Source organism: Homarus americanus, unplaced genomic scaffold (assembly GCF_018991925.1).
Source record: "Homarus americanus isolate GMGI-L3 unplaced genomic scaffold, GMGI_Hamer_2.0 scaffold25483, whole genome shotgun sequence".
In the NCBI taxonomy this organism is placed as follows: Eukaryota; Metazoa; Arthropoda; class Malacostraca; order Decapoda; family Nephropidae; genus Homarus; species Homarus americanus.
The window spans coordinates 537,757-545,994 of record NW_024726235.1 but is presented as its reverse complement, the minus strand read 5'-3'; the positions used below and the strand labels follow the sequence as shown (position 1 = coordinate 545,994).

The window sequence follows — 8,238 nt, the reverse complement described above, 5'->3', positions numbered from 1 at the left end:
ATATATGTAGTAGTATTTCTTATCTAATATGTAAGATATGTGTAATATATGCCATCTAATATAACATCAAATACTTCGCCTTATATGTAAATTAATATGTGGAATATATCTTTAGGTATATGTACTGTATATCTCTCCAGGTGTTGGCTTCAGTCGAGAGGTTATACTCAGAAGGCTGTAAAGGTATTATATCATTCTCTATATACCGGGAAACTGACTGATTCATTTAATTCATTACCATGCCTTAATTAAGCACCACGGGCTCCACATCACATCAACAGCTTCACCTGATTAACAAAAAATAGCAGAATATCAGCAGAATAACAGCAGAATGAACAGCAGAATAACAGCAGCAAAACAGCAAAATTAACAGTAAGATAAGAGCAGAATAACAGTAAAATTAACAATATAATAACAGTAAAATTCACCTGATTATTATTTTTTTTTTTTAGATGTATTAAAAGTCGCTGAGGTAAAAAGAGAGGCGAGGCCAGACTACATTCCAATCCTTGCACAGGTTATGGGAAAAGATGCGATGAACTCACACGACAACGCTCTAATGGTGTTTAATTTACTCTTAATGATGCAGGCTATATCAGTCCCTATGGTGGTGGGTCGTAGGGGTTACTTTTAGGATCAGGCGAGCGCTGTGTGTGTGTGTGTGTGTTTCACTGAGGGAGGAGATGGTGATCGTTATAAGGGTGACCTATTTTCAACAAGGCACTCGCCCTCGGGATTCACTTGTTCCCTCATCAGCGGTATTCAAGTAATTGAGAATCACGGACCCATGTAAAAATTTTGGGCGAAAATATTTGTCTTCCATTTTTAAGGAATCTAGGGATGCGTACCTATTTTCCCGGCCGGGGTTTTTGTGTCGACCAGCATGACGACGCGCCCCCGCTGGGCTCTCTTTGGGCGAGCAATTGGTGGCGGGAAAGTTCAATGTGACGCTCTGATCATCCCACGCCTCTTCGTTCATTTTTTTCTTCACTTCCTCGTTCATCACTTATGATATCTAAAGAACTGTAATCAATTTCACCAATTTTTTCTCTCAACATATTGCTGGTGATGTAGCCATAACACGTATGTCAACACTTGGGAAATTAGACCAACTCTACAGAGAGAAAGAGAAGAATCACTCAAGACAGCCACGGTCCCACAAAGGTTACTGAAGCAACACACATTACTCTTTTCTTCCCCACACACAATGCCCCTCGCTGCTTCCTTGGTTACCTGCCTTTTGCATACCCAAGTGCACATTAGTGGCCGGTAACGACGATCTCATTGTGAGCCAATCTAAATGCTTTAAATTTACGTTTCTTAGAGAATAAAGAAAGTCTCCATGTTCTAGACCTATTAGGGGATACGTCGCTATAATCTTTCACTATAATTCAAGATCAATATTAACCTATAGTACCGTATGTGTGTCATAATATAACCTATAGTGAAGTGAAATTATCGAGTGTTTATTACGATGATTAATTTGCATATTGTTATTAGCGTGACTTAGAGGAGAGCGGTGGCAGAGGGGGTACTCCTGGGGGCACTCTAAATTGTCTAATTAGATATTCTATTTTAAACCTCTTCAATATTCTCTAAAAATAAGGTATAGTTACACAGGATTTTTATCAATCTCTTTGTCTTTGAGAAATTATGATAAACAAGATAATATAACAGAATGATACTTAAGGAAGAATCTTTATTACTCCCGTTAACAGACAACAGTTCCTGACGACCAACGGCAACCATAACGGTGTGAGTTGCCACTTATCATATATCGACTATATGCTGGTTGTAATAGACAATCAGTTCAACAAGTTATGAAGAATCCCATGACAACATTATTTTGGTCTTTGGTGAATTATCAAACAAATACTTGGCAATGTTCATTTAATTACAAAAATTGGAAGCACAGTTGATTAAGAGCGCTCGGAGGGTAAGAATGTAATTGAATTTTTCCCCCGTTCATATCTTGCAGTGCTTCGAAACATTTAAAAGCTTCGAAACATTTTAAAGCTTCGAAACATTCAAGGGTACGCAATAATCATAGTCTCGTAGCATTCAAACCTTCGAGAGCTTCAAAGACTAGCAACATTCATGGGCTCGGAACATTCATAACAGAGCAGGAGAGGAGCACTAAGATACGCCCTGAGACATACGAGGAGAGAGTATTGCCTTGTATAACGCCGACCTGAGGAGCTGTGGCGTGGTTGTGGTTGCTGGTGAAACGAAGACACTGTACCGAGGTGAGATCGTCGGTGGCATGAGGGAGTAGTGGGACAGGCAGCAGGTCAAAGGGGCAGCAGGGTACAGGAAGCAGGGTATAGGCAGAAGGGTACAGGCAGGAGGGTACAGGCAGCAGGGTACAGGCAAGAAGGACAGCAGGGTACAGGGAGGAGGGTAGCCACACCAGCCCCACCATGTGACAAAGGACTCACCCTGGCTGCTCCCACAGATACCAACCCTGATATCACCTTAATTGGAGCCGTCCCGCCCCGATAGCCATCTCCCTTTCACCAGTTCACTTATCTCAGTCTGGCTCTGAGTATTGTCCTCCACTCCAGCTATGTTTTGGCATCCTGTCATAACACAAATATGACACAAATTTACCTGAATTGGCGACGTGAAATACTGAGGGGGAGAAATAGTTCCAGTAGTGTCTGAATTGTAACCCCGTTGAGAACTTCTACCCAGAGTACAATGATACACCGACCACTAGTCACGACCGAGGGGAGAGGGGGATTTTCTCTCGGTCAAACGAGATAGATCAAGCGATATTTAACGTATATGGCTATTATTGTATCAGACGACAAAGCCCTGCACACTGCCTCCAAAAGACTTACAGCTGGCTGAGTCCTGTGTGGAAACGTGTAATCAAGAGAGGCTTTGCCCCTCCCCCCAGGCCCAAGTGGACACGTCGTTCTGCCATTGTTGTTGTTTATATAGTGGAGGGAGTGAGTGGGCTGCCCGGTCCTCCGCTGGGCGAGGCGGTGAGCTTGTTATGCTCCAGTATTAGTTTGTGACATAATTTGTTGGTACTTAGATGAACACACAAATATATATATCAAGGTATATTTACTTATGACACACACACACACATGACCAGCCTGCATCTATACCCTGAGTGAAGGCTTCGTCCATCTCCACACTCCACAGCCTTGCCATTGAGCGCCTCCATACTTACTGATCTATATCTACCCATCTGGCTGTTGGTCTTTTCTTTCTTGAGTCTTTTCTTGTCTCCTGTGATCCCGTCATGGCTCTCCTTCGTTTTCTGTTGATCTGTTCTTCTTGTACAAGCGTCCAGTTCACCAGTGACCTGATCCTTGTAATAATGTCTCCTTAAGCTTTCAATGTTTGTTTGTATAATGTGAGTTTCTGTGTTATTTTTTTGTTGACAGTTAACTACTCTCTCTCTCTCTCTCTCTCTCTCTCTCTCTCTCTCTCTCTCTCTCTCTACTCCATTTTCTTTTGTTTATTTATATTCTCATGACTGTGTGTTTATACATTACATACTCATGGTGTCCTTTAATGTTAGTTATAGTAATTTAGATCACAACACATAACACGTCAACAATTCTTTCATCTATTAATCCATTCAGAATTAAGTCCGTCTTATGTTAAAGATATAAACACTAGTCAATAAAATGAAAACAAAATCAATATCCAGTAACATCAATTAAAGACACTAGGTAGTAACACCTTTCTCAATAATTCGTAATAATAATAATAACGGTATAGTAGTTAAGGAAACACACACAATCTTCCACGGAACACTTTATTGAACATGTAAAACCATCAATAAAAATACAAAGAACTGTTATCACAACTGGTTACAGGTTTTGCTGTTACAAAGCCGCACCAGTGAAACAGGGGAGCAACCTACTGTAGCCTGCCCCCCTCCCCCTGACGTTCCTATCTCTCTTTCTCTCTCTATCTCTCTCTTTCTCTCAGTCTCTCTTTCTCTCACACACACACACATATACACCTCAACAGGCCAGCTACCTACGCCGCCCTATCCTGCTGGCCTGCCCACCACTCTTATTAAATACTGTACATAGCATCGCAAAGCTCGGGTCGCTGAGAATAACTCCTCTCAACCTCAATAGAATCTCAACCCCCCCAAAGAAGAAGAAGAAGAAGAAGAAGAAGAAGAAGAAGAAGAAGAAGAAGAAGAAGAAGAAGAAGAAGAAGAAGAAGAAGAAGAAGAAGAAGAAGAAGAAGAAGAAGAAGAATAAGAATAAGAATAAGAATCAAGGAGGAAAAGGGAATCAACAGAGAAGACATTTATGGGGGTTGAATTATTCTCCTCCTCCTCCTCCTCCTCCTCCTCCTCCTCCTCCTCCTCCTCCTACTCTTCCTGTCTTAGACTCGTCCCCTCGACCTTGTAAGAATCGACCCCAAGGACAAGAAAGAATCCCATAGGTAAAGAATCAACAACAGAAGAATATAATAAGTGTTGGAATCATCTCTACACTTGAGGGATAATTCTTCAACGTTTTCTAATTGGTGAGAGAAATTACTTGTATAAAAGAAAATGGGATTAGGATTTTTTTTGGGTCAATTACAGAAAATGGGACTTGGATTTTTTTGGTCAATTACAGAAAATGGGATCCTAGGTAGTTTATGATGGTCGTTTTCTACTCAACTATTGCCAGTATGATGGTGAACCTGATCTTGTTCACAAAACCATTCCCTTGCCCCCTTCCCCTTTCCTTTACTTTCTCCTCCCTTTCCCCTTTCCCTACCCAACCCAACCCATTTCCCCCTCCCCTGAAAAGAAATAGAAGTGAAAGAAATGAAAAAATAATACAAACATGTGACTCCTTTACTTACAAATAACCCCAGTTTAGAGAATCCGATCTAGCACATAGACTCAACGATATGGGGCCGAGGGAGACACACACACACACACACACACACACACACACACACACACACATACACACATACACACTGATAATCAGATATTCATGTATGTACACACACACACTCACAGGCACAGATATATGCACACACACATACACACAAGGACTGACACACACACACACACTTAGCTCAGGAGAATGATATCTTAGCACACCTTAAATAGCACATCCTAGCCTATTCTAAAACATCCTATAGCATATCCTAGCATATCCTAGCATCAACAACAACCAGGAACTCAGATCAGCTCCTGTCAACAGAAATCACAGGGAACGAATTTTTTTTTACCCTGATTTAAATATTCATAAGTAATTCATTCAAGTGGACGTAATATTTTTTTCTTTCATTTTACCTTTCCTGGTTTTCCAAGTTTGTCTCTTGTACGCAGGTAAACTCAAGTACCTACCTCTCATTCTACCAACATCATTCACTAAATTATTCAACATTCCAACTCCACATTCTCAAAAGGTTTCCTGCGTTCATAATGTTGTGTTATGTTGTAGATATGAAAAACACATCTACTTGTTGTCTGAATGTCTGTGAGGTAATGAATGGACAATATGGCGGCGATTTTATGCTGAGACTCTTTAAAATAGTGAATGAGCTTAAGAAAATAAACTAATTAATGTTGGGGTCTTTTAAAATTATTGGACTTTATACTTACGGGGTTTATAATGCAATCAAGTCAACATGATGTACTCGACAAACAAGATCTCTCTTATTCTCTCTACTTGACAAAAAGATTTCTAACTAGTTGACTAAAAGATATCTCTCTTTTTATATTCGATAAATAGATGTACAGTATGTATGTATGTATGTATGTATGTATGTATGTATGTATGTATGTATGTATGTATGTATGTATGTATGTATGTATGTATGTATGTATGTATGTATGTATGATGTATGTATGTATGTATGTATGTATGTATGTATGTATGTATGTATGTATGTATGTATGTATGTATGTATGTATGTATGTATGTATGTATGTATGTGTGTATGTATATATGTATTAATTCTCCCCCTAAGGTAATTAAAGAAAAAGTACCATTATTTCTATTGACTCGTCATAATGGAACGATTTTATTGAAATTTTTCGTTGACGGCAAAATATTTATGAGTTTGTAATTATTTTTTTTATGAGGGTTAAAAAAAATTGCTTATAGAGTGATATATTTTGTCTTAGTTATGATGATTTATTATTATTATCTGTTATTGGTGTTTTATTAACAATTATTATCAATTTATTATTAATTACTAACATTCTATCATCAATTACGCATCCTCTCATTTCAGTCTATCTAATTCCATCTAATTATATAATCCATCTAATTAGTCTCGTCACTAAATAAAAGCCTTACAAAAGTTTTAATTTTTTTCGCGTCGTTCAGTTTTATATAATCATAATTAATGATAATAAATTGGTTATTGTTAGCGACTGGTTGTTACGTCCACGATTTTTTGAGGTCGGTTGTTTGTCTAATTAGCGAGTGGCAAGAGGTGTGTGTGTGTGTGTGTGTGTGTGTGTGTGTGTGGGAGTCAAAGAATGTGTAGTGGTGTACATGGGAGTCTGAAAAGCGGGAGTATATGTGTACGCGCGTGTGTGTGTGTGTGTGTAGAGGTAGACATAAAGTGTATGGACAGACACATGACCTCCAACTACTCCTCCGTCAACACTTCCCCCCCAACCTCTCTACCTCCCTCACCCTTCCTTCCCTCCCTCCTCCCCCCTTCCTTCCTTCCTTCCCTCCCTCACCCCTTCCCTCCTCCCTCCCTCCCTCCTTCCCTACACTAACATCATCCACCAAAGAAAACTTAAATAAGCTCGTAAAAAAATATCCCTTATATTCTAGCCAATAACAATTACCCAAACAAAAATTATCGAATTATTTCCTGGGTTCTCATTGGTTGAATCTATTGTTTCTCGTTGGTTGTTGTTTGCTTAATAAATTTATATCTATATATCTATCTATCTATCTATCTATCTATCTATCTATCTATCTATATATCTATCTTGTAAGTAATGTTTTGTAAGTAGGTGGTTCGTCTACTTACAAACGTCTTGGGTCTCACATTTTAAAGGTACAATACGTGATGGAATTATTGTTCTTTACTGTTATTGTCTATGTGAGTTATTGATTCTGTTGTGTTACTTGTAGACAAATATATTTAACAAGTATATTCATTCTCCTGAGCTATGTTATGTGAGATTGTTCCTACACTCTCTCTCTCTCTCTCTCTCTCTCTCTCTCTCTCCCTACCCCGTGTCTCACAGGTTGTACGAAAATTGGACAAACTTTACTATACAGGAAGCTATCAAGGTTAGGATACGCCTAAGAAACATTTACAAGACCCGCTGAGGGGTGAGACAGATCATTGATATTATGACATTCAATAAGTTATTATAATTCATATTACGAAGACACAGTTATGGTCAAAGAAGCGTTAAATCCTACTGCACAGGAGAGCCATGTACAATATGTACACAATGGGGCTAATATGTACTCGTTTCTGTACGGGGGGGGGGGTGTGTAGTACAGTACTCTCGTTATGCCAGGAAGCGAGAGAGAGCAGTACTAGGTGTGGTATAGAGAGCGTTGTTTGGTCTTTATTATCAGTTCACTATTTTCCTTTTTTGGGGGAGAACTGTGGGTGTGAACACTAGATATGGTCCTTCGAGGAGTGTCAGGAGCAGCTTAAACATGTCTGTGGCTGGTGTGGTGTCCCTGATCCACCACAGCTACCCACCTCCTGTCACTCGCGAGTCCTGACCATTATCTTGGCTCTGGGTACTTTTCAACCTTACACAAAATAATATTAATATAATGTTCACTCCAGCCCGGCATGACACCGGTGATGAGGATACTGGAAGACGGGTCGTGTCGTGTCTCTCGTGATATCCTGTGGGAGTGTGGACAAGTTACACTAGGGTCGCTGTGTGTCGGGGCAGCCGTGTTTCCTGCCGCTACACCCCACCACACACACACACACACACACACACACACACACACATACACACACACACACACACACACACACACACACACACACACACACACACATTTCCTCTTTGCCTGTGATGAGGACGTGTTGGTGACGTGATGGTGATGTAGTGATGATGATGTCCAGCGGGGTGGTGGGGAGGAGGGAGGTGAGGGGAGGGAGGTAGGGGGAGGTGCAGGGAGGCTGGGCGTGCGCCTGCTGGTTGCTGGTGCTGGCTGGGGTCTGCTATGCCCTGCTGGCCTTAAACACTGGCTCCCGTTTTGTTCCGGTGAAAGAGAAACACTTTTTTCATAATTTTTCCCCTGT

General features: G+C 40.3%; 1 protein-coding gene across 1 annotated transcript in view; it reads right to left on the bottom strand.

The window, feature by feature from the left end:
• Window positions 1–6,713: 6,713 nt before the first annotated feature.
• The window catches only part of LOC121865394 (homeobox protein Nkx-2.1-like), a 44,847-nt gene continuing 43,322 nt past the window's right edge, over window positions 6,714–8,238 (bottom strand). The window contains exon 5 of the mRNA XM_042364744.1: window positions 6,714–8,238. This exon is cut by the window's right edge and continues 2,020 nt beyond it. The gene's annotated coding sequence lies outside the window, so the exon portion shown is untranslated.